At 44.2% G+C, this 27949-nt stretch overlaps 1 long non-coding RNA gene across 1 annotated transcript in view; it reads left to right on the top strand.

The window, feature by feature from the left end:
- The first annotated feature begins 10248 nt into the window (after positions 1-10248).
- The window catches only part of LOC146208280 (uncharacterized), a 389535-nt gene continuing 371834 nt past the window's right edge, over positions 10249-27949 (top strand). The window contains exon 1 of the long non-coding RNA XR_014704694.1: positions 10249-10358. This is a non-coding gene — a long non-coding RNA (uncharacterized LOC146208280). The remainder of the gene's footprint in view (positions 10359-27949) is intronic.

Raw genomic sequence — 27949 nt, 5'->3', positions numbered from 1 at the left:
GATGTTTATTAATTACGACACGGAGTAGATCCCCCGCTGTCAGCGTTTGGACCATGAAAAATGGGAGGCAAGACAGGGTGGCGGGGAATCAATCAACGTCATGGTGGAATCGTCCTGACTTGTAGCACTCTCGTAAGCACAAGGCTCAATGATGCAGATGGCCTGTAGGGTGTTAATAGAGGACAGCCAGGATAAAGCATGACTGTCCGTAATGTCGCATAGGGGCCGCCCAAACACATAAGCCCATCAGACAAGCACGATACATTCTCGCTCAGCAATCGAATAAATGGGTTCAGACTGTCTCAGCAGGCGGCTGGCGTAGCCAATGAACGATGGTTGATCGCGCTTCCGCTTGGCAAGTATGGCTCCAATATCAAGGCTACTACCGTCGGTACGTAGTTTCGTAGGTGCAGAGAGATTGAAGTGCTGCGGGACCGGTGGAGCGGTGAGGGCTGAAATAAAAACTGTGGAGCAATGAGCTTGGTTAGGTGCCAAATCAACTGCTGTCGTGGAGGAAAAATGGGTAATACGGGAAGAAGCTGTTACATGGGTATCAGACAGAGGCACTAGGGCAAAAGCAGCAACTGCGCAGTCAGCCAAGGAAAGCAGTTCTGAGCCTGCCATTCCATAGAGGTGGGAATGGTGAAACGTATTTATAGCGGATACCTATGAGCGATCCGAATGCCCGAATACCTCTCCCCCCTACCCTCTTTCCCCTCTCCATGGCATCTTCGGCGGAAGCGAACAGACTGGATTAATCGGAGCCGGCGTTGGTATCTGTGTTGTCAGAGCGGAGGGCAACTACTATGGCGAAGAATGCCGGTGGAGCCTTCAGGGTAGCATCAGCCGTTTGAGCCGTTTAGAATTTGATTTCGACGATCACATCGGGGAGGAGGGGGGGAATCAGATCGTCCGCTGCTCACGGCAAAGGACGATGAAAGTGAAGAGCACAGGCCGCTCTTCTAGTGCTACCGCTACTGCTTACGCGTGCAGTGCACAGACTCACAATAGCAACGATGCTTCCATGGGGGAAACTAACGACTGATGAAGCGGCTGATGAAAACGATGGGCCGTTCGTCTGGGGTTCGCCATTGCGCAGGGTTACGGTAGCTCTAGAGTGTCGGGAAGTGCGTAGTATAGATTCGCAGCAGCGACCAGTGGAACTGCGGGTTGAAACAATGCTGCGTGGAAGGTCGGTCAGAGTTGAGGTCCATGTTTGAAAACGATAGTGCCCTAAAAGCTAGGCCTTATAAGCATCGAGTTTTCGTCCGATTGGCTTGTTAAAAGATTGCGGAGCATGTCTGTATATATACTATGGCGTCAGGACTTTTTTGTGTCTGAAACCAGACGAGCGCGGTTGCCGCCAGGTAAAAAATGACGTTTCAAGCATCAGGACATTCCGCTTGATTCTACTTATAGACGCTCTTGTACATGGTGAGCTAGTCTTCGACGTTAACGTCATCGGTGCTGCTAAGGTGCACGAATCATTCATGTTGCTGCGGTGCGCTGGTGGTGTTGCTAGGGATGGTACCATGTCAGACGTCATAGTGCTAGTCCCAAGCTGGCGAGCACTGCGGAGATATAGGTTGTGGTCGCAGTACCCAGAAAGCCCACATGAAAGTATTACGGGTGTGAGCCTTCCATGGATCTTCTTTCATTTGTACATACCATAATCTTCTTCTTTCTTTTGTACATATCATCGTCATCGTCCCGCGGCGCCGGCTCCAGCACGCGCCTGGGTTCTCCACCAGATTAAAACGCTGACACGGCGTACCTTGCCTTGCCGTCACGACTTTGGCGTCTCGACCTGGCCTTCTTTCACACGGGGAAGTGCTAATAGGTGAGCGTGATAACTGCCGGACAAGAGCATTCTAAAAAAATCCAGCATAGATTCCGAGTCATCATTTTAGATAACAGTGCGCCGAAACGACGCACTTGTCTGGTAAAAACGGACCATAAATATATATTCCCTTCCAGGCAGAACGTGCGTGTATCCCTTTTCAGATTAATGCGTACAAAACGTGCCTTATTGCGCACGTGGACAGATAAGTCACTATGATTTCTGAAAAAAAAAAGAGAAGAAAAACATAAACGCAGAAAAAAAAATAAAAGCACTTCCTGGTATAATATGCATACATGTTGAAGATTTATAGGATGGTCCAATAAAATGATTAATGTCATACGCTCGTTTTTATCTTTCGCGTTTTGTTTCGAAACAGGCTGCTATAGACTGAGTGCTCGGTTCGAACTATTATTAAGAACAGTCCTCGACATCTGAATCAATTTTGTTTTTAGTTTTTCCTCGAAGCCGCGCAGAAAAAGGTTCATAAATGTTCGCAGAAATTGTGCACTGAAAACGCACACTAAATCACGACGCTCACTTTTCTTCCGATGATATTGCCGAGAATGCGAATCGAGACAAAAAGATACCAAGCTAAATAACTGTACAGTACGCCCCAAAAGTTGTTAGTTGGCTAGCAACTGTTCTCTCATAAAATAGTTCAAGAAATCTAGGTAATCGCGATGCAGCGTTGCGTGTCTGGCTAATATGAGAAACCAGACACGCGGATGAAATCTTTTATAATGAAGAATTCAGTTTGATATTCATTTATTCTGAGTTTTCATTTTCGTTTAGGCCTGCCATATCTTGCATGCCTTAACATGGCTTCAAAGCATATGGGTCATTCCTCGCACCCATCTAGGATATAACCAAAAATCCAGACAAAATGGTGAATATTGTCGATGTTAATAACGTAGAACGGAAGCCATGCAAAGATGTCCGATTCGTAGGACTTAACGTCCCCTAGCGACTTCGGCTATAATGGCCGCCAGCCGGAACATGCATTGTGCTGATCTGTTCTAACTACGTGCTGCGTTTTCTTCGCACGAGCAATTTCAGACTAGCCGCTTTTATGACCAAAACGGGACTGTAGTTTCTATTCTTTGATTTATATCGATCGATGATTCAAATAAATTGAAAAAGAACCAAACAATTTTGAAGCTGTGGTAATTGGCGGATAGGCAATAATAGAGGTCCCTCTTGAAAGAAAATAAAACTGACAGGGAGGGTAAGCATGGAGTGCTGGACTATGGTTCGACACCGCAAGCGCGAAGTACAACGCGAAGAAGTCCTTCTTGCACTTTACATTGCTCTTTGCAGTACGATAATGAAAGCTGTTGTGAAACTAGAGTTACCCTCGATGATTACCATGATTATTTTACTGAAATGAATGTCTTTATCAGGGTGTAGAAACTAACCTGCAGTGTTTGCGTATCGTTCCGAATAATCGGTTGTTTTTACAGCATATGCGTGGCGAAAGCGCGTTGGCCTGCATGTTTTGTATTATTCGTAGGGGCTCCACAATCAAATTTATATCACGCCTTTTTCAGGAACCTTCGGCCTAAAATGTATAGTTATTGAATGGAAGATAGGTACTAAACACCCTTTTTATTAAAACACGTTTTTTACAATATACAGATGCAAGAAATAAGCTCTTATTCTACGTTGGAACGGGACTAGCTTAATTTTTATCAGTTACAATGAGTGGTTAGAGCACATTGCCTGACGTTTTCAGGGCAGCTCTAAATTTTATTTAGGAAATGTAGCTCTGCTTTTGTGCTGCCGGAGTGTTAAAAATGATAGGGCTACCATTTCAGCAAGATAATGCTCGAGAGATTTTGGGCGGCAGTCAAAAGGGTAAAAAGGCAAGCATGAATCAATTTGATAAAAACTCGTGCTAATCTCAGCCGCTCACTAAATGTAGGCAAGGAACTGTTAGAACAGATGCATTAGTATTTACACACCTAATTCTTCCGCTTTCTTTTCGTTTTCTTTTGCCCTCCCTTTTTTGTGAGGAAGGGGGTAACAACATTATTTTGTTTCATTTTATCCAACGCAATTATTGAAACGTTATCAAAATATTTTACAAACAAGATGCTACTTTGTATGTTGCATTGACTTATTTCTTCAGTCTTCAAGCTGATTTAAACTGCCACAGTCGAATTTAGCCCATAGTCTCTTAGTCTCACATGGATGCATTGGCGTTACTGGGACTCTACTTTAGCAATTGCATACGAGGAACACTTTCTTAAATCTAAAGCAGTCCTCAATAAAAATACCCGAATCATTTGTACCATCCTGCGATGTCAGTGTACGTTAAAGTTTAGGTGGGGAAAATTTGTGATCTCCTCCATTATGGCGTCCCCCAAGCCTGACTCGTTGATGAAACCTAATGAATTAAAATATACTTTGTCGCACCGCTGTCTTTAATCTTTGTCCTAAAAAATACGACACTGGATGACCGCTCTCTGCTATAATAAACTAAGCTACTTAATACTAGCTGACAGTAAATTAACCACATCAACGAATGCAGCGCTCCATGGGGGAACTCAGCAGCATGAATATTAAAATCTTGCTAACCAGCATTCTCAATAAGTAAAACAAACAAGTCTCAGCGACCGTGAACGTTCTTTGAGAAAAATTCTGAGTCCCTTCATATGAAACAATTCTAACTACACACGACTAAACCAAAAGCTTTAAAACACTGGGATAGAAAGGTGAAAAAAAAATTCCCCACAAAACTTGTCAGGTCACCAAGGATTGCCTTACGAATAGGCGTTTCTGCCAGAATTGGGATGCAATCCTTGAGGCATATGGACAAGCATTTATAAGGCTGCGATAACGAAGCGTAGTGCGAAGCTGTGAGATTACTGTGGCTGGTTACGGCACGTGGAGGGAGAAGGGAATAACTTTAACACCACATTATTATTTTCCTGGACACAAACACGGTCCGTTCTCACTGAGTGTCATATTCTTGCTCTTTGTTTCAGCACCACTTTTCTTTCTATGATTCTCTGTAACGTTTTCCTACACCCAATACCTTTACTAAAATACTCTCTACACCTCTGGTAATTTTACGACAGAGATTACTGCAGCGAATTATCATAACGCGTGCTCGGATGAAACGAGTTATTAGTTATGCCTGTGATTATTTGCACATTGTCGCTTTTGTTCCCAGCATGCGAAAATGCAGACTTTATCCCCAGGCTTAATTAGTCTGGGCTCTCATGAGCGGGCTTCAACGCTGTTCCTAGCCTTCACTGTTCTATGGCATACAGCTGCCAAATGCTATGCGCAGCTGTTGCAGGAAGGCGTCCCAACCAAATTCCCTTAGAAGCATCTGTATTCCCTCTAGGTTATCTTCTTTTTCTTCTACTACAGTTACAGCGCATCTGTTTATGATGCGTTCGTCGGGTTTAGTTCTGACTGTAGTTTAAGCCTAGAGCAGGATTAGGAAGACGCCAGCACACGAGATGAGAAGAGAGACAAAGCAACATTAGTGGAAATAGTTTCCACCGGATAGAAGGCGTGCCTGAAATCATGGAGGAGCAAGGCACGTGTATGAGAAAATTTTTGTACGGCAGAGGTGTTCTCAACATTTTACACTGGGTAAGCTGTCAGGACATATGCGAAGTATTTCCTGACAAATTCTCCCCATATTGATTTCCGTCAGTGCCTGCCGAGCCATACCAAGCCATGCCGAGGATACCGGTAAGATGTCTAAGGAGACGAAAGATTTGATTAAGAAACGCCAGAGTATGAAAGCTTCCAATCCAACAGACCAGATCGAATTGGCCGAGATATCAAAGCTAATCAATAAGCACAAGGTGGCCGATATAAGGAAGTATAACATGCAGAAAATTGAGCATGCTGTAAAGAACGGGGGAAGCCTTAAAGCGGTAAAGAAGAAATTGGGCATAGGCAAAAACCAGTTGTATGCGATAAGGGACAAGGCGGGCAACGTCATCACTAATATGGAAAAGATAGTCAAAGTAGCCGAGGAGTTCTATACAGATCTCTACAGTAGCCAAAGTAGCCAGGACCGTAATGAGATTGGCGGTAGGGAAAAACAGTCAGACGTTCCACCAGTGACGAAGGACGAGGTCAAGAAAGCACTAAAAACTATGAAAAGGGGGAAATCAGCTGGAGAGGATCAGATAACTACAGATTTGCTGAAGGACGGGGGGGATATCGTGCTAGAAAAACTGGCCACCCTGTATATGCAGTGCTTGGTGTCATCGACGGTACCGGAACCATGGAAGAATGCAAACATTATCCTCATTCACAAGAAAGGGGACTCTAAGGACCTTAAAAATTACAGACCAATCAGCTTACTGTCTGTTACGTATAAGGTGTTTACTAAGGTAATCGCTAATAGAATCAGGACAACCTTAGACTGCAATCAAGCAAAGGATCCAACAGGGTTTCGGAAACGGTACTCTACTATCGATCATATCCATACCATCAATCAGGTGATAGAAAAAGGCTCGGAATATAACCAGCCCTTATACATAGCATGATTGCGAAAAAGCATTTGACTCAGTTGAAACCTCGGCGGTGATGCAGGCATTGCGAAATCAGGGGGTAGACGAGCCGTACGTGAAAGTGCTGGAAGATATATTTAGTGGCTGCACAGCAACCATAGTTCCTTGCTAAGAGTTGCCTTGCTAAGCAACTCGGGGGATGAACTGCAAATAATGATTGATGACCTAGACAGGAAAAGTAGAAAGGTAGGCTTGAAAATTAATATGCAGAAGACTAAGGTAATGTTCAACAGCCTCGGGAAGGAACAGCAGTTTACATTAGGTAGCGAAATACTGGAAGTAGTAGGCGAATATATCTACTTAGGACAGGTAGTAACCGCAGATCCGGACCACAAAAAGGAAATAACAAGAAGAATACGATTGGGATGGAGCGCATTTGGCAAGCACTCGCAGATTATGACTAGCAGCCTACCGGTATCGCTCAAGAGGAAAGTATACAACAGTTGCATCTTGTCTGTACTCACCTATGGGGCTGAAACGTGGAGGCTAACCAAGAGAGTTGAGGACAACCCAGAGGGCTATGGAACGAAAAATGGTAGGGATAACATTAAGAGATAGAAAGCGTGCAGAGTGGGTCAGAGAAATAACTCAAGTTATCGACATTCTAGTAGAAATTAAGAAAAAGAAATGGACATGGGCAGGACATGTAGTGCGAAGAGAGGATAACCGATGGTCGCTGAGGGTAACAAACTGGATTCCAAGGGAAGGAAAGCGTAGCAGGAGGCGGCAGAAAGTTAGGTGGGCGGATGAGATTAAGAAGTTCGCAGGGGTCAAGTGGATGCAGCTAGCACAGGACCGGGTTAAGTGGAGAAATATGGGAGAGGCCTTCGCCCTGCAGTGGGTATAATCAGGCTGATGATGATGATGATGATGATGATGATGATGATGATGATGATGATGATGACAATGTGTCTCAGGGAAAATACCGGAAAGCCCGCGTGCTGAGCCACCAGTCTCGAACTCGTGTCTGAGGGTCATAGCTTCCATCAACTTGCATTCGTCAGCATGTCAAACCAAAAGCAAATGCAAACGGGCATTCACTCTCACAACAAAACTGGCATATTTGACACCACAGGGAAGTTTTTTTCCCTCTCTCATGACTGTTATTTGGATAAGATGTGCAAAGCAGACCTCAAAAGTGTAGCCAAACAATGTTAATGTAGAAGCTGGGTGTGCGAAAATTGAGCCTAAAGCATTTAGTTTCGAATGCATTTTTGTGGCAAACAAAAATAATAAAAGAGAGAAAAAGTAGGCGTTCACCTGATTTGCTTAATTAACAGGGTTTATCTGTGAAATTATTCGTGCCAGTACGGAGCCTCTCTCTTAAGGACACCTTTCCCGTTTATGCGGCGTGGACGTCCGTGTCATCAGCATATCACGCAAGGTGCAACCGTTTCGCTGGCTCTTGAAGTCGGATGGCCGTTGCGCATGTCTGCGCATGACTACGAACCGTTGCGCATGACTACGAACCACGTCAATTAGTCAGTAAGAAATGACGTCAAGTACGAAGTTAATGCGCCACGCTGACCGGTCATAGTGTCAACCACCGATTGGTCCAGCATACGACATCATTATATATTCACTTAAGCATCATTGATGCACCAGACGTTGTAAACCGGTGCATTAAATTATTGAACACTCCCGCCAGCATCACCTCTCCAAACCATACCTGCTGTTGTTGAAATTCGCAGTATTACAGCGGCGAAAGTATGCAATCATCTCAATGAAAATCAGCCATAGAATGTGGTGTCACCGTCACCACATTCAATAATAGCACAGGGAACGTTATTTGAAGCGAGCGCAGTATTTTGCAGTATAAAGTTTCTATAAGCCCCGTATTGGTGCACTAGAATTAAGCAAACGCTATTAGCTAGTTATGGGTACGGTTCCCGGCAGGTAGTTATGTAGAGAGTAAAGGAACAATCGTTATCACACAAGGGGTAATTTTAATGATTTCTGGATGACAGCTCTCCAGCTGCTTTCTCGAATTACAGCGCAGGCTATAACAATGTTTTTGCGCCATCTCCCCTACACTACTACATGAAAGCAAGATTCCTGAATAGCCTCTTGCAACAACAGTGGAAAGCTGCTGTAACTATAAGGCTGACAAAATATCCGGGATATTTATTTACCACTTCTTGTAAAAGTTTTGCCCAGCAATACGAATGAAGTCAGTAAGGTGTCACATCATTTTACTAATCTGAATACTGTTTCTGCGGCTTTTACATCATCCGACGTTATATACATCAAGAGTGGCTAAAAAAAGTGTCGAGCGGTATTTTTCTCCTTTTATTAAGTAGCCAAAAAGCACAAAAAAAAAGCTAATTAGAACAAATCATGAAAACCTCGAGTTCGATTGAAGGAGTCAGAAACTGTGGTACAGTAAAACAAAATTCTTGCAAAGCACAAAAACGATTTAAAAAATGTGCCTAAAATCGGCTACGATTCGGAGGAACTATTTAGTGTCAGCAGGTAGTACTTTTTAACTTCCTCTTCACGTCTGTCCCATTGAATTCGCCCCACTTCCTCTACTATTTTCTTCATTCTCGTTTTTCTTCTGTCTCTCCTAGCTTGGCTCTTATCTCGGGGTCCCATGGCTTGGACCCGAAGAGGTTGAATCAATGGTAAAAACCGCAACGCTCTTCAACTTTGAAGTGGTCTCACTTGAACTCCCAATAAGAGCTGTTGTAAAAAACGAAATGAAATCAAAATACCGTGCTTCTGTGAGTACTGGATTCCGCACATGAGTGTCCGGCTAGGCGTAACGTATATATCGCATAAACAATGTCGTCCGGAAAGAAACTGGTCGCTGAGAAATCCGCCGGTCCGATAGACGGCACCGGTGGGCGCGACGAAGCGAACTCGAGCACGAGGGGTCGTTGGGTTCTTACATCAGGGATACAGTAAAAAATAGAAATAATAATCAATGAATCGCTTTTACTAAACAGAAAAGATCGATGGTGAAGAAGACAGGCGGAAGGATGTAGAAAGTAACGTGTACGAGAAAGGGGCCGACAAGCGTTTGCGTGCTGGAGATCTCTCGTTAGTACAAGCGCGCCAGACGCCATTAAGGCTGATGAGTCCACGCAGCCTCTTTCCTCTTTCATCTTTCTCGCGCTTCACGAACGCGACACAAAAAGGGTTTTTTGCCAGATTGCACCTGGTCAGCCCTTTCAAATTGACGCAGGCCAACACCGAGAAAGCATAATGAAGGTGGGGTAGGAAGTTTTGGCTACTTTAGTTTATTTTGGGTTGCTTTGATACACCATGTACTCCATCCACTCTATTACTTGTTATAGTATGAAATATTTTTCTGCATTTCTGACTTTCGTGTGAGTCACGTTCAACAGTTTTCTGATTTTTAGATTTTGATTTTCACTAGGTGTGTATGGAGAGTGTGACGTTGCTAGCGCCAACTTTCGATGTTGAAATACAGTGGAAACAACTTGCCAAAGAGTACTGTACAATGCTAAACACTTGCGCGGGCTCAGGTAATGATCGACCATATTTTGAATAAACTCGCAGTTATTGCGTTGTAGAGTGTCATGCCATATTATGTACTGTCAAGTCATCCTGCATTTCACATAGCTGTGTTGTGTTTTCTCGTATTTTGTTTCATTGGATTAAATATTGATGATTTAGTCCCCATAGAAGTGTTGCCCTTTCTCGCTTCCATTAATTCACTTCGTTTGTTTTATCTGCGGCGTTAGTTTAAGGGGGTAAAGCTGAAATCTGGGCGAGTTGACATGCATTCATATTGGGGAAGAGGGCAATAAAATCGGGCTGTCTCGTCCTTGTCTCGTCTTTGTTGCGGTGTTCCTCGGAATGAGTTTAAGGGAGCGTTTCCATTTGTCATCTTTGCAGGAGGGCGTATTCACTGCTTTCAACAACAGCGTATCTCCTAGCCTGAGTAGCTTCGGGACGTTGAACCCCATAAACCAAACCAAACCAACAACAGTAGATCCGTCGAAGAGGTAAGGTCAAAGTTTCTTACATTTTCAGCGGCGTGACGCATCTGTAGTGCCACTGATTAAGCCAGGCACAATGATAAATTTGGAAATCATGAAAGGCGAATTACACTAGAAATATGCGGAATCTGCGGAGGAGGACACTTTCGGCCCATCTGGAAACTGTCCATGCAGATAGAGTCAAGAACAGCAGCCATGTTCTCGTCTTTTTTTAAATCACAGATTTTGATGCCTTGTTTTGTAACTTCCTGACAATGTATTCAGCGTATGCGTGTCCATGTTTATTTCTTTTTTCGTGTCTGATGTGGATGTTCGTGTTGCTGCGAAGCTTCAGAGAATATAAAAAAAACATACCCGCTATAACAATTCCCTCGTGGTAGGGAATCTGAAAGTATTTTTGATGACAGGAAAAGAGTGAAGTTGAGCTCTGGTATTAGTAACATCCAATTCCAGCTCTGAGTCTATAAGGTGATGCGTATCTTTCATCGAACGAAATCGAAGCATTAATTGGCTACCGTCGGGCCGCAGGACGTGTGTGCCGCGGAATCGAAGAAAAACGTATTCAGTAGACACGGTTGGAGCGGACATCATAGGCAAATTGGGAATATTGTCTGTAGACCGCACGGACAAAATTAGGTGATTAGAACAAAAGAAAAAAAGAAACAGTGCATTCACGTTCACTTTACAATTCAGCGCACAAATTTTGTCTTTGGTTTCAGCGTCAGAAATGCGAAAATGTTTCCGTTTTAGGACGCTGAATTCCCCGCAGGTTACCGTGGCATGCATCTGTGGTCGAGCGTAGAGGTGTCTATTTTCTTCCCCTAGCAGCAACCACATCGTAAACCGCGAAGTGTCGTGATAACAATTCGTACAAACCTCAATTACTAGAGATGAGCGGATCGAAGATTTGGGGAAGGAGCGAGAGAAAGAGGATCATACCTGTCAGGCGGGGAACAGCACTCGACCGCGCAAAGCGGCCAGATGAGGCTCTAGGGAGTGTTTAATTGCAGGGTTTACGGTCTGGGCGTCGCCTTGCCAAGGCTGGCTATCCGGTTTTGGAAGTCACGAAACACGCAGCGTCGTCCTCTTCTTGATGCGCTGGGCTGGCGGTCTATTTCCTCCCTCTTCTTTCTGTCTCTTTCATTCTTGTTCGTCTCACGGAGTCTGGTTTCCAAGCCGGCGGGAGAGCTTTTCATTTTTATATTTTGTGTATATGAAGAAATTGAAAGCTGTCAGGCTGTGGCGTGATCTTCGGGATACGGCGCTTATGCTACAGGCTATGTCTTATGTCCTCACAGCGGTTCGTAGAGAGCCTATTCCTTGCGGATCCAGTAGAGAGAATTGGGCACATGCACTTCTCTGCTGGTAATAGACTTGGGATCGGTGTTGACGACTATCAGAGAGCTTGTTCTTGTACCGAACTTCCAGCGTTTAAAGGTCACGCCGGGTGTAACTGCTTCGAGAATAAATTGTCTGTAAAAACTTCCAAACAGTAACGGAGAAAATCCAAAAGTGAATAATACCATTAACACTGTGACGTATGTAGAGTCGAAAATGGAAGCTTTAAAAAGTCCAGTTTACAACTATAGTTAATCGGCACAATAAAGAAAAGGCGGTGGCGTAAACTTCTATAGGAGGTCAGAAAGAACGCATTGATAGCAAAAGTTGTACTTACACGTTGATTCTTTATGCGGTCCTTAACTGCTTCCCAATGCTCATCGCGGCTATATTGCTCCTATTAGTCGTACAGATAACATTCAGAGCATCATGAAATCATGTGACTTTTACCGGCAGGTTAAGTGTATTTCATAGGTAAAAGAGAGTTTAGTGTATTGCGATCTGCGATCCACTACCATAAGCGCCACCGCGCATTCCACTGCGCCTGTCCAGATCTCTTTGACGCCGATAGATGGCGCCACGGCCTAGAAGTCGGCTGATCTAAAACAGTAATTAAGATATAGGGAAAACAAATGCGATGATAGCAACTGCTGCCACCTAGTTTCAAAGGTGACGCTCCTATATTCCATTCAACCATCCATCGGCCCATAGACCTGCCGCGTAGGGGAATCGGCACGTGGGCACCACCCGCATGCGGTAGAGAGTCACGGTGTCGGATCGCTGATCACGGTATACTGCATCTCTGTTGTGAACGAAACGGTTTTAATACTTCATTTTGAGCAATTCCTAGAAATATTGAACTGTGAATTTCACTATTTGATATTCGAAGGTCTGGTGTCAATCATAATAATGTTTAAACTGTGGGCCTAGTCCAGCTGTTGAAATAATGTACTCAGTATGTCAATAAACAAAATCTATAAGTTTATTGCTAGTAATCTGGCTCATACTAGACGCGTTCGTTTCGTCAAATTACAGTTCACGTATTGATGCACCCATAGAAATTTTAAAGACCAATCCTTGTTATCCCGCCGTGGTGGTGCAAAACCCCATCTGGTCGAAATTTCCGGACATCCACTACGGCGATTCTCATAGTCTCAGTCGCTTTAAGACGTTAAGCTCCATGAACCAAACCAAGCTAGAATCCTTGTTGCAGTCATGCTTAAGCTACAAATATGCATTTTCCTTTCGGAATTGGCCAGTGTTGTTATAGCTTTCCTCTTAACCCACGAGACAGGAAACGCTTGGATGGAAAAGATTCGAACCCGGTATTAGACGTAAGAGGGGATTAAAAATAAAATAACACACTCACATGTAAAGTTGAGGCGGTCTTGCTTGTCGGTTTCTTGTCGAATACGTAATTAGGACCGTACACGCCTACACTTGTCTCTATACGTTCCTCAACAATGAGCCAACTTATTCCTCGTTTGGCAGAGCCTGACTTCCCATGAAACTTGGTGTAAACTGCGGCTTACGCCCTTGGCTAGAAATAATGCCTAAACAATTCAGAAATGGAGCCTAAATATGTAATTTGTAAATGGGTGGCGAGGCTCACAGTGGAAAATGTGCAGATGACCGGATAGTACATCCTGAAAATGGGGTTCTGAAGTGGAGGAGAAAATAGTAATACGCACACAAGACGCATGTGCGGCCAAGGAATGCGTGCACTGGGCTACGTCACCTGGGCGAAAACTACACCTTTTGTCTCGTTCTCACCCGTTAATAATAAGGGAGGTATTATTAACGATGCGCCCTTAACGGTGCGCACACTCCCAGACACCCTTAGAGTGAGTGGGGGTAGCTGTTCCGGCCGCGAAGGAGATGCCCTCGACCTGCGTGGCAAGCTCAGCCGGAATTCAACTACCTTGTAGTGACAGAAGGGGGTGGTCGTTTGGTGCCCAGCGGTCGCCGGTTCAAACCAGAGTAAGGATCGGAGTCAGAAGTAACAAACAAAACACAATTTATGCACAGCAAGAAACGATACACAGGAATACAAAAGATCACTTGAAATGCACAGACGAGAGGTTCCCAGAATACAAACGCTAAGCATGCAACTACAGAATGATTCAATAACACAGAGGCTTTACAACAGATCAAACACGAGAGAGTTACATAAACTAACACCAAATTGTTCACCGGGCACTGTTGCAGTCCGACGCCTCAAGAGTCACGTTGTGGCCGCCATACGAGACGAGCGCCGCTCCCTTGCAGGTCTGTGGGCTTGCCAGCAGCGGGTGATCCCCGGGAGTCCAGCCGAAGCACTGGCGAACACGCCGCAACCACTGATGAACTGACTGACTGACTGTCTCAACAATCTGCGCGGTCGCTTTAAATAGGGCGGACCGCGTCCGTTTGTTAGCACGCGTCAAAGCTAGCGCGCACACACACTTAGCTTCGCTGGTAATAGCTCTCTCTTCTCCTCCCGTCGAGCCGCGCGTCGTCATTGGCTAGGTCCCATAGAAGATTCTGGAATTTTCTGGCGTATTCCAGACCGATGAACCACCGTCCTCCCCGGGTAAAGGGAAAAACAGTGACGGCAACGCGTACAAAGCTACGCGCTCTCCCGCGCGGGGAAGGAGGCTTTTCTCTCCATGCTTTTGCACGCAACGCCGCGCGGGCCTCGCGCCGTGCCGGCTTGATGAAAATGTGCGCCGATTTCGTGACACTCGTTTCTTGGTAGAATATTAGTTACTGGTTGCTTTTGCGGTGGTCATGCGTGTTCTACTCAGCTGGTCCCCACAGACCACGACATGACAGCTTAATACGAACGTCCGCCTCAAGGGGATTTCTTGTTTGGTTCTTTACGCACGTGACAAATGTTTGTGGGAGCTATTGTTCTTTCGGTGCGCGTCTTTGTGTGTCCCTATAGGCGCGGGGTTGAGAACAACGAGTGAGTACAACAATATCATAAGCTATAACTACGAACGTCTACCACCAACAAAAACAACAACAAAAAGGAGTACCAACGACCGCAGAAACCACACCCACGTCGGCAACTGCCGAAAACCATCAGCAGCAATTATGAAAACCAAGAAACGACCATAACAACTCCAGACTGATGTTATGTAATGGGGCTTGTAAATCTTCGGCAATAAAATCTCATTAGCTATCCACAGAATAAGAGTGAAGCCGTAATTCACTAAATGTAACGCATCATATCATCAGCAATTCATAAAATCAAGAGAAATCATTTGGCGCAACGTTCTCGCCATATAATAAAGATATAAACGGAGAAGTATCATACTAAGCGGTTTTCATGCTTCAGCAATTAACCCGAGGTGAATATAAGGTGGCCACGTTAATGGTTACCAAACACTTGTGAAACCTACTGCCAGCGTTGTCAGCTAAAGCATGTGATAAAAACAATTAAGGTGGAACATTACTTTTTCAAAACAATTTATAACATAAAAGCAGAAAGAGATATTATCATGCACATAAAGGAAGGCAGTTGAAGATTTCGGCTCAGAGAAGAGCGTAACATTTTAATAATATTTGAATTTGGTTTTCGGGTCCTCTTTCAGTCATGTACGACCGGCTGAGGCGGCGCCTTTTTTCATGCGGCAGAGGCTCCGGTCGAACGCTGCCGTGTTGCATTTTGCAAGCGTCTGCTGTTTCCGTAAACTGGGAGGGCAAGGTTTTATGACCGTAAGGCTGCATGTCGTATTCCGTATAAGGAACAGCAGCAGTTTTGTGGAAGACTTCGTACGGAGGGAAGCTTAAGGAATTAAAAAAATATATTAAATACACGTGTACTACGAGAGATGACTTTCATCCATTTTTAGGCGCAACATTCTCAAGAAGCGTCTGAAGAAAGGGTCGTAAAAGCTTTGAACGTTCTTGGACTTTAGGATAATTATAATAAAAAATTGAAAGTAGTTTAGCTCTGGTTAAACCTGGTAAGTTGCGAAAGCAATACTGAAATGGTTGTGCTTAAGGTTCGGCATGTATAGTGTAGCTGCGGGTGTAGCTTGACGTGTTTAGCCACGATTAAAGACGCGATACACAATGAATGACGGGTCTTCTTCTTTGTCTAGCAGCGTCTTTCGCTCGCCGTTTTGCTAGCCGTTGCTCACGTTCTTCAGCAGTTTCTTGAGCCCGTTGCTGTTTTCTGGCTTCGGCGCATCGCCGATGCATCTCCTCGTAAGACCGCATGGCAACTGGTTTTCTCCTACGCGAACTCCTATTTCTCTCTTTCCACTTTCACTCCTGTTAGCGATCGTCTTTTTTTTATTACCCCGCAATTCCGTAGCGTGAGCGGCGGCCGTCCGCTCCTTGGACCGTGAGTGGTGCGTCCCGACCTCCGCTTTGGCGCACGTGCTTGGATTTCGACGCGCGCATGCCACATCGGAGCAACATCGGACCTTGCTCGCATCGCATGCGGTGAGAGAGTGCGATCCGGGGAAGTCCAGGAGTGCGAAGTACGTGAGGACGCTAGTGAGCGGTGCGTCAGCTTTCGTTCTAATGCTAACACTCCCCCCTTGCTCCCTTCCCTTACGGCGCGGTTCAGGTGTCGACGCAGCTGCGACTCAAGGTCAAGCGTGGCGTTTGCCGGGGATACACGACGGCTCAAAACCTGGCGCAGTATTGCTCGCGCAATAAAAAAGCTCCAAAGCGCATACGAAATATCCACAATACTCCAAAATATATCACATCAATAGAATAGTGGTGATGTGATATGTTTCTTTCTTCCTTCCTTGAGCTTCCTACAGTATACTGAAGGAAGCACATTTATCAAACCCATTGCAACAGCCCAAATATCTTCGTTTGTGAGCATTGTAGTGAACTCTGGGTCAAGGCACGACACTGGGGTGGTTGTAGAGTTTAAAACAATGAACAATGCGCTGCTATTATGCTGTTTTGATTATGTCTTCATAAGTATTTTTAGCTCTCTTCCCTCTCGGGGAATATTGACAGGTGCTTTAACCCGCGCGCTTACTAGTAAAAGCCGTGAAATAAAACCTAAACTATGATGTACGTTGTGCAAGACGTTAAGACACCCTTGTTTTATAGAGAGGGGGAAAAGAAAAAAAAAAGGGCTACAAGCGAGCTGCTGCTCGAGTTTCCTGTCACTTTGGCGGCGGTTACATGGGCATGAACTTCCTAGGAACTTCGATTCGATTCACATTACCCGGACAGTCGGCTTGATGAGAGATCTTCGCACGCACGCACGAAAGCACACAAACACGCATCTACACAAGCACATGCACGCGCACGCGCGCACGCAAACAAGCACACACATTCTCGCGCGTACGCACAGAAAGAGAGAAAGAGATAGTCCATGCACGAGAAAAAAATAAGCGTCCAGCTGGGAGCCAATCGAGCTTTGGTCCAAGCCCACTGCGAAAAAAATGAGGCATAGCGCGTTGGCGGATTCAATATTTCGACCGTATCGTATACGCTTTGAGGAACTGATTTATTTTTCATACAGCAGTTCTACACCACTCAGTCTGCGAACGGGGAGGTCTCCTTTTGTTTGCCATTCTTTGAAGGCGTTGTTGTGAGCCGCAAGCTCAGTAGAAATCATGAAATAGGGGTACGGGGCGGGAGATTCTAGTGTCGCCCTAGTGTACTTGTGGACACTAGTTCAGTCTTCGAGTGATTTTCCTCACATTATACACCTATATTTTCTCCTCCAACCCCTCCCTTCCGCTTCCTCTACACGCTTTATTTGGTTCCTCACAAGAGATTGCGTGTGTATTGCTTCCTTTTTGCTCGCTTGTTTTCTCATCGCCCTGTTCTTTATTTTCCTTCAGAATGAAGCCGTTGAAAATGCGAAACACTTCTTGACAGCATGAAATAGAGTGGATTCTTCTCGTTTTTATGCGCCTCCTAGTCGAAGACCACTTATTCAAAGGAAAGAAATGTGCAGAGCCGAGCTCAGCTTTGCTGCGCCACGTTTGCGGGATGATTTATGATCCAACGTTTGAAAGAAGTGGCGTTCATTCCACCAACTTGCCCCTCTGGTGGCTTCCCATTTCACCTCATACATACTGAAAAGCTGCTCATTGTATTCGTATTCCGTACATTTCTTCATTTAGATTCTGTTTGATGTCATCGCGACTTCCTGCTGAGAATGTTTGCTCTTGACGAAGTCTGTTTTCTTGCGCTTCTTAGCACTGCGGCCGTTGTTTGTAAATCAATATGATGTATCCGCTAAAACTTTCCCTTCGAACAGGGTCTTTCTGGAACTAGGACTATGAAGCGCATCGCCGCATTTTCAATACAACACTGAGTTAGATAGAATAGCAGCTTGGGCATATTGGTTATGCATCTTGAGGTAACAGCGCAGAACGTGGACGGGAGCAAAATATTAGAGGACGACACAACGAGCGCTGACTTTCAACAACGTTTGTTGAAAGTCAGCGCTCGTTGTGTCGTCCTCTAATCTTGTGCTCCCGTCCACGTTCCGCGCTGTTACATCAAGAACTGAGTTAGAGCTTGACGGATGTATTTCGCCGCCCTGACAGGATACTAGAATGTCGACCATGTTCATCACCGAAACTAAATTTTTCTGTCAATGAAACACGTATTCCTCAGAGAGAAAATAATTTGCCTGGGGCAATTATAAATTTTCAGAAGACGAGTGTCATGTAAGTTATCAAAGATTGATGCTTAATCCATTTCCGTCATAACAGCTCTATTTGAGCACTGGTCGCGGTAGTTGATCAACTAAGCCATTCGGCTGCTGTATTATAGGATACGAAGTTTTATGAACTAGGCCGGGTGGCTATATTGAAGACGATATTTGACAGCATGCACCTTTGGTGAGAAGATTTGTTATAAACGTATTCGGCAGAACAAGATGTGGTTATCAGCTGAGTGGTCAAATATAGACTGATCAAACGCCAAAGAACCGGGCTGCTGGGACTCGAGAACACTGTGATTCAGATCTTCCTCCTCAACCAACCGACTTCCATAACCTGATGCAGGACTGCAGAAAGAAAAATCATTAATTACAGAGATGATGGAAACAGGCAGGTTGACCAGCGGGAACTCTATCTATGGGCCAACTCTCAAAGAACAATGCTTGGAAAGAAAACGCCCAATATCTGTCCTTAGCAAGCCATGAAATATGATCTGATGGGTGACCAAGCCCGCAAGGGTCATAGCGCCCCAAGAGCCACATCTGCCTCTGGAGGCAGACACTAACACTAATCTCGTCTATAAAAGTCTGAAATTGAGCTTAGCACCAAATACACCATCGACTTTTATGCTGTAACCTTTAAGACAATATGGTTTAAACTGGCTCAGACATTCAAGAGAAAAACATTTTTTTTTAGAAGGAAGATGATTCAGCATTTCGACCATTCAAGGGGAGTTATCTGCAGTCTCCTGTTCTTCCGTGGATGACATATCGTCGTAAACAAATTTGTTCACGAACCACACCGCTTTCTTGTGGTTTAGTAATGAGGTTGTGAACTAGCTGCAGATATGGCCATAAGTCATTAATCCGCAGCCTCCCTCCCCCTCTCTTACTTTCCTCTTTGAAAACCCTGCTTTAAGATGAACTCTGTACACTTCACACCCTTGCCAATGCTATTGGAACTCACTCTCAGACACTCCTCGCCTCTTTTCCTTAAACGAGTTTGCCTTTTTGCTTGATTATAAATGAAGCTTCACAGTTCCGTTTCTGCCATCCTATATAAAATTTGGCTATTGTCGTATGCCGTTATTACATACTCTGGCTTTTTGTTCTTAAATTCCTGTCCAGCCCCTTTGGGCTGCAGTCTGAGAAAATTGTTTGTACGAGGGTTCCTCTGTTGATATAGAGTTTGACTCAGGTGAAAATCACTTGAATATAATAGTTACTTGGCTCTTTCGTATATTGTGTAAATATTTACTTCGCTTTCGGTGCTTAAGAGGCGGCAGATAATCCCAGGAGGGTGCTTCAATTTAACAGCAAACTTTCCTCCGCAATTTCATCATAACTTGAAATGCGGTAGGCCACTTTTTATTCTAAACGCTCGTCTTATCCTCACCGGCCTACGACAGCTGTTGTGGTGAACATGGTCGTATTCGAAACGCCGTTCTTTGTTTTACACCTATGAACGAGTTCGCCGTATTTGTATGTTATTTCGGCACAAATAAGCGCGTCCCCCTTAACCTGGGGTTGAAGGATAAATGGCCAACTCGACCGCAGCTATGTATTTCGCGGCTTTTAAAAAGCATGGAGAGGAATATTTCTCTCTTCCTTTCCTTCAACTCCCTCGAATGGCTCATTGTGCGTTTACTCTTTGTTCTGCCTCGAGCTCTGCTTCCTTCTGTCACGTAATGACAAGCGTCCACTGAGCTTAAGACGAGGGCTTTTTTTCTGTGTTTTGCAAATGTGATAAACGTTGCAGTGCTGGATAGAAACAAGCGCATCACAGTTTTCTCGTAGCTCCGATGATGTAATCGGAGCTAAGATTTGTTGGTTGCAGTTGTAACAGTTTTTAAGCAAACAATGCGAAAGCTTAATTTCGACATTCGTTTCGGTCGATCATTATATATTTTTTGCTGTCTACGCTTCTAGATACATCCATTCATTGGTCTTTTTTTTTTTCAATGATCTTTTCTTCTTTTGTCAAATGTTTTTATTATAAAGCATAGGAATAGGACACTTGGTACCTTGAGTCGGAAGAAAAAATATCCAGTAAATTAAACGGGATATAGCAACCTCTATTCTGTTAGAACCTATGCCTTCCTATCTGAACCGGGCCAAAGAAAAAGAACTTCTTATAAATCTGAAGTTCAGTAATATTGCATTTAGCTTAATAATATAATCGGGTAAACAAACACAAACACTAGTTAAGAGACCTTGTCGCCGACCATGATGTATGTCAGGTACGGTGGAGTTCTGCTTAAATAATAATAATAATAATAATATTTCGGCGTTCTCTGCAAACTTAGGAGAAGAATTGAAAGCAACATGAAGGTGGCAAAATATTAAATTACGCCACTCTTAAACAAACGCGCAAGGCAAACCTGGGAAGTCAACAATGCTTCAAATATAGGCTAATGTAACGGCAAAAACCTAACATCCGTTCAGCTGATGAATTCTAGATTTTGTTTTCTTCATATCTTATTTCCAAACCCATTGTTCCCTAGTTCGCAAAACTTCTCCGCATAAATCTACAAGCAACCACCCGTGTTCCAAAACTCATGGAGTAAGGAAGAGCAAAGGCTTTACAAAACAAGCAGCGAACCTATCTTCATATGTGTCAGGTGCATGTTGTTTTCCATCCATCATCGCTCTTGTCGGCTTATGTGCTTGTCTTTCGGTTCCCTTCCTTCAGATTGGTCGAAGATTCTGAAACGCACAATTTGAAGGAAGCAAGTCACGAGCCAAAGGGTCTGAGAAAAAAGATGATGAATTATATTTACATGTGTCTGACATGTGCACAGGCAGTTGGAATGGTAATTTTCATAATTTTCAGTGGCAATATTAAGTATTTCGATGTGCAGTTATGGTATAAGATTGTCTATTATACTAATGTATGTAAGGCTAAATGCTGGTTTATTTGTCTAGCGCATACGTCCGTCGAGCTTCTCCTATGCAGTACAGGCTTGTTTACTAATGGGAGCCCTCATCCAACATCATCGAGATCCGCAAATGGCCTGTCTTTTCATGCACAAAACAAGCGGCTCTAAAACTTACCGACCTCTTTATCATTACCGCTCTTTTGCTGCCTCGAGATAATTTTCTAATCGCCCCTTCTAAAATCGCTGTAGCCGATACCAATGCAGACAGACGTTCTGCTCCCGTTACCAGCCTTAATCATCCAATGGTTCGACAGTCGTTTACAATGATGCCTCTCAAACCCGGATGGAAGCAGTTGCTTATTCACTTGTGGATAGCAGCCAGGCTGTGACACATCCTTGGGTTTTAAGCAGACATCCATCGTACAGCTACTCTTGAGACGCTCCCAATAATAAATAGTATCTAGGGCCTTGTGCAAGAAGCCCCTAACCCCTCAGGATATACTAATGCATCGAGTTTCTACAAGCTATACGCATAATGCATAATGGTCAGATTCCTGCACAACTACAGGGCGATCTCCAAGAAGCATCGCCAAACTACGTCCGCACAGTGTAACACCGAGATGGATTCCCGGTCCGCTGGAACTTGAAGCAATGAAGTAAAAAACTGATTGATTTATAGGAAGGGAAAGGCGCGGTAACTGCCTCACTTGTTTTCTGCGGACACCTCATCCGCGCCGTAAGGGAAGGGAGGAAGGTGGAAGTGAAAGTGAAAAGAGAGAAAGAGGAGCCGTAGTGGAGGGCTACGGAGTAATTTCGACCACCGGGGGATCTTTAACGTGCGCTGACATCGCACAGCACAAGGACGCCTCTTCGTTTAAATAATAATAATAATAATTGGTTCACAGGAAGGGAAAGGCGCAGTATCTGTCACACTTGTGTCTGTGGACGCCTGAACCGCGCCGTAAGGGGCGCCTCCATCGAAACGCAGCCGCCGAGGTCAGGTTCGAACCCGGCTACTTCGGCACTGTAGTCGGGCATCTTACAACTGCACCATCTGTTTTGGTTTTCCTGAGAGCTTTTACAAAGGGCTCCTAGAATTTCGTGCCCTCTTCCTCCCTTCCCTTACGGTATGGTTCGGGTGTCCACAGAGCAAGTGTGACAGTTACTGCGCCTTTCCCTTACTGTGAACCAATTATTATTATTATTATTATTATTATTATTATTATTATTATTATTATTATTATTATTATTATTATTATTATTATTATTATTATTATTATTATTATTATTATTATTATTATTATTATTAATCTGCGTGGGAAACTGCTGTACGGTACATACGAGGAATGAATCTTCATTATGACGATATCAGCGAAACGTTGTTGCCGTATGGCTTCGTTTAAGTGGATGCCAGTGAGAAATTACAAACTCTACTCCATATAGGAATTTCCCCAAAACTTTGGACTAATAAATTTCCTACTTCAATAAATTCACTCTCGCCCAACCATCTGCCAGCCTTCCTAGTTAGCTCAGTTAGTCGAGGAACTACTCGTAAAGGCGGTGGTCCCGGGTTCGAACCCCTTGATAAGGACGAAGAAAGCTTCGAAGATTCCGAGTCAACAACATAGATTTCGTTTGTAGCAGTATGACTTTTCTAAGGTGGAGGCCAATAATTGCGAATAAGTAATAACTCACTTATTACATTAACTACGTACGCTTCCCATCTGACCACCGCGCTATAGCGCATTCTTCGACTCATAGTCCTCAATAGCCTCCTCATTCCTTTCCTGCTCATTTCTGCACCGGATACAAGACTCCTCCTGTACCCACCTACGCTAATTAAAAGCATTCGCTTTTCTCCCGCTCCGTTGTCCTTCGGTCTCCTCATTTTTCATACCTTTCACCCCAGGCGTGGCTGGTTGGCTAGCCTCTGACAGGCTGACGGGCGGTTGGTTTTCGTGGCCCTGGCACAGGACAGACACTGCGCTCAACATTTCTGATAAATAGTTATCTGAATTTCTGAATTCAATCAATCAATCAATCAATCAATCAATCAATCAATCAATCAATCAATCAATCAATCAATCAATCAATCAATCAATCAATCAATCAATCCTTTTGATTTTTCTTGTGAAAATGAAGGAAGGGACAATGTAACAAAGCTGCAAAAAGCAGCTTGTCGAAGCCCAACCCCCTTCGGTACAGTTGAGTGCAACTAAAAAATGTAAAAGCGCTGTAATTGAGGTCAAGACTCTACAGAAACACTTTAAATACAAAGTTCAATGTCAAAGTTTGCACAAGGAACACAATGTTAGGGAAACGATGTAAGGTGTACACAACACAACACGCTATCACCCCAGTATATGTATAGGAGATATAGAAATGCATTAAAAGCATGAAAACGGAGAATGATATGGTCTGGTGGCTGCATCCAGCGAAATAAAAAGAATGAAAAAAAAAATGCGGGGGGGGGGGGGGGGGGGGGGAGGATTAGCATGGCTTGAACCTTGAGATAGAGCGAGAGCTGTGAGTGTCGCAGCGATAGCGTCTGTAACACCGGCCTTTCAATTCGCTGTGTTTTTCATAATTTTTATCTAAATTTGATTCTGACATGCCTGGCTTGGATTTTCACTGTCATCCACACATGTGTTGATGTAACATGCTTTTTTAATCCATTCGAAATAATTCGCCTCAATGCCGTAGCGGTACCATGTCTCACTCGCGAATGTAGAGCCAGGGATTCGATTTCACTACTAAACCATCAAACTTGTTTTTCGAACGACGTCACTGCGTACGCACTCACGACCACATCGGGGAATCTCTCGGTAATTCCTAATTTTTTGGAAGTGCGGATGGTGGTTATTCCGCGTAACGACACCTCTGAAGCTATCGCTTTCGAAACGTGTCTCAATACATGCAAATTCGCCGGCTGTAAAAGCCAGCTATCTCAAAATAAAACGAGTTCTTGCAGGTTTCTTTAATACCTATTTCCTCCCAGGAAAAGATGAAGTGAAAGTGTTGACTTCCAGTTAAGCTCAAAAGATCAAATGTGGATTTCACGTTGAGCTTCTCATTGCTGAAGTACCCGCAACCCGGAAGGCACCCAGAATCATGCCGGCTGAGGAAATCTTACCCGAAGTGAAATTTTAGTACCAGTTAAGCGTCTCCACCTCTTTTCTCAATCCCACTTAGAGCCTCATTCTCCCCTCCGTCGTTGCTCAGATCCGCATGCTCCTGAATTTGGTGGAAAGACACTTGCTCCTTTAAGTCGGTCAAGGATCAGCGGAGACTCTATTTATGAAACCTCCTCTTAGAGAGAAAGAAAAAAGAACTCAGTGGACTTGTAGCGTTCTTACTTTTAGTTTTACGTCATTATGCACTTCTTGGCTTGTATTACTCCCCATTTTCTTGTTCGTTGTCTCTTTTTATCTCTACATTCTATTGTTTTGTTTGTGCTTACGTATTATTGCACTGTGACATCTAGATGAGAGCGTTCTGGCGCAATTGTTAATATATTTCAAGATAAAGAATGGTCGCGGACGGTCGGCTTGCACAAAAAAAAGAAAAAGAAGAGACGTACACTTTGTTTACAAATTATAATAGCAAAGCAAAGAAGTCTGGAAGGAAACAAAAGAAAAAAAAAGAGAGAAGGGAGACTCATTTTGGCTCGGCCAAATCTCAGGTTTCGGCTCTCTGCCACCTGTTACTCGACGATTTCAATTCACTGCTGATACCTATTCGTATTCTTGTAATACGTACACGGTAGTTAACTTATCGCCTATTTGTATAAATATTGAAATTTCGCACGCCTATTATTTTGTACAATAGACGACTTGTAATATTTTCACTGCTGCTAGAACTGACCGCACCTGAACGGGCCCTCCTCCTGCGTAACTTTCATACATAGGAATAGACACTTCCAGCGCTATTTGTTTAGCCCAAGCTTTATTCATTTTTGCTTTGTCTATTAGAAATTTGTTAATTAGGGTTCTCCAGCTGAAACCATTCTTTTCCCCGCCTTCAATTGTTCGCAGTTTGACTCTTTTCATTGGGTTTGGACGTCAATTTATGTCGAATATAGCTTTCATATCACCTGTGCTTACTTGGCAATGTAGTTTTTTTTTGTATTTTTGTTTGCCACAGCAATGAAAAATGCTGTCTCCGAGAGGAACGTTCCCTTGAAGCTGATAGTTCTGATAAAAGCGAGTTGAAGCTACTGAAGACTTAAGTACACGTTTTGAACTTATCGAGGTGATGTAGTGATCAGGTCGCTCGACTGCTGTACTCAACGATGCAGGACCGGATACCGGCCACGGCGGCTGCTCTTCGATGGAGGCGAAGCAGGGCGGCCGTGCACTGTGCGATGTCAGTGCCTGTTAAAAAACCCCAGGTGGTCGAAATTTCCGTAGCCCTCCACTACGGCTCCCTTCATCACTGGAGTTGCTTTGGGATGTAAAATCATACAAACCCATCAAAACCAAGTACACACTTCGAATGAATTACTAAATATAGCGAAATATTAACAAACTATAAGCTGCAAACTTTATTCTGCACCTCCTACTTATAAGACCTTATATAAAGCGTTTTCCTGCTTGACTGCGATGACAACAAGAACGCATTACCAGCCATTGTTTTATAGTCATCATGCTTTGCTGTCTCCACCACGCATTTTAAGAACAGTGAATAAGCAAGCACGGAAACGCACGCGCTAGCGCACGCTTGTGCAAGTGCATGCGTGCGTGAGTGCGAACGAGCGCGTGTGTGCGTGCCTGCCTGCCTGCACGGATGTATCATACACCGGTGAAAACGAAGTTTTTTATTTTGACATGCAAGCTGTGAGTAGGAGACAAAATTTTGTTTTATATTTTCTACCCGTAAGTGTGGCCTATGTGAGATCGCGCATAACATGAATACATAAATAGGAGTCCTTCTACCTACTCACTCTTCTTACCCAACGCCGACCAACTTCAACTTCAGGTGGTTCAGCTGAACATCCATCGATTTCTCGTTAGCCTAAAGGAAAACAAAAACTCGCAGAACATTATTGCAGTGATGATGTTAGTTGCGTCGCCGAAATACTAGTGCTCGAGGAAACAAGCCATCAAGTCGCCCGCGAAACACATCTCATATCGTGCGTGTGTCCGTGTGGAGCAGTGCGGAAGTGAAAAGCATGTTTTGGCGTGGCCGGCAACCCATTGTGGGAAGGATGTATAATTAGCCTACCGAGGATGCATGTATGGGAACTTTGCGTACATTACTACACTGCCGACGACTAATTACTTGACGGGAGTATGTAGACGCACCAGCGACACTACAGGCAGTGAAAGAAAATAGTTCACGCTTGCGTGGCCGGTGGGGTACGGAACAGTGAATATATCACGTTGCGTGTCGCGCAACTTAGCAAACAGTAGGCACCGATGAGTTGCAGGACGAAAACCTTAACACCTTTGGAGCCCGCAAAGCAGTGAAAACAACGCGTGACGCAGCCTGCCGGCTTTCCATGGAGGCGTAGCGGCGTGCGCGTTTGGTAATGGGCACTCAGCTAAAGTTACCAAACCATTGTAAAAGAAGGAACAATAATAATAATACTTTGTTTACTTCAAAGAAACAATACAGGACGCGGACGCGCCGAAGCCGCAATTGGGCTTGTAGGGCGCCGTCCGGCAGCAGCAACAACCTCTGTTACCAAATCACAGAATTATTATTTTTTTTTGTGTGTATGAAAACAGCATGAACAGCATGAAGCATGAATGTTCTGGCATGATCAAAGAAATTCAGTAGAGTGCATATTTTCCCTGCGCAAAATTACAGACAGGACAAAAAGAGGAGTTAGACAAGGGAAGAACGCTGACTTCGACTGATAGTTTATTAAAATCAAAAAGTGTACAACGCCATCTCTTAAGCGCATGCCCCAAACCTTTACCTCTTCTTTATCGTACAGATTAGTGCCTCACCAGAAATCACCGGTGCTTAGGTGCTCTTACAAAATTCCAGCTCTTTGGATGACAACACAAACGAGGTACTGCTGTCTCAATTATCACATGATTGTGAATCACAAGGGTCTCGAAGATCTCCCTGCTCAATTGCTGCTTGAATCTGCAAAGCACACGTCTGTTGCTCAACGTAGGAGTGCATGATGGACTAGTAGGGCTAAGGCAGCGGCTGCAATGTAAGGCCAAATGGCTACTCTTTACAAGGGATCCGACTGCTTCGGTGCTTTCGCGCTGAGAAAATATGCACTCTACTTCTCAATGCCAACTAGCCCGTCTGTCTACTTAAACAGATTCAAAAATGTTGAAAGTCCACTAGGCTAGTCCGCAGTATTTCTTTCGTTCTACGGTGTTTGATATCAGTAAATATTAATTAAATATTTCATTACTGGCTTTAGGAAGGGAGCGTAACTTCGACAGTTGTAGAAAGTCTATGAAAATAGCACGCTGAAATGTGTTTACAAAGCAACACCTCACGTGAAGTAGTTATTTACTGATCCTAAACGATAACTCACAAAATAAAGAAGGCTTTCTTCCATTTGACAGCGGTGTTATTTCAGCGTCCGAAGGCAGCTCAGTGACCACACGCCCCTTTCTCGTGAACCGGTCTCCGCGATAGGGCTTTGCACTGGGCGAGAGATGTGCGCTAGCTGCTGATGATGTAGCATTGTTTTAAAGCCAGTAATATATAGCTCCCTAAATTGCACATGGTGCGAAGATTGCGACTGGCTGCTTTCCAGTGCAATCTGC

The sequence above is a fragment of the Amblyomma maculatum genome, chromosome 1 (genome assembly GCF_055883805.1).
Source record: "Amblyomma maculatum isolate TAMU_Amacu chromosome 1, ASM5588380v1, whole genome shotgun sequence".
NCBI classification, from domain to species: domain Eukaryota; kingdom Metazoa; phylum Arthropoda; class Arachnida; order Ixodida; family Ixodidae; genus Amblyomma; species Amblyomma maculatum.
This window is presented reverse-complemented; position numbering and strand designations above follow the sequence as displayed.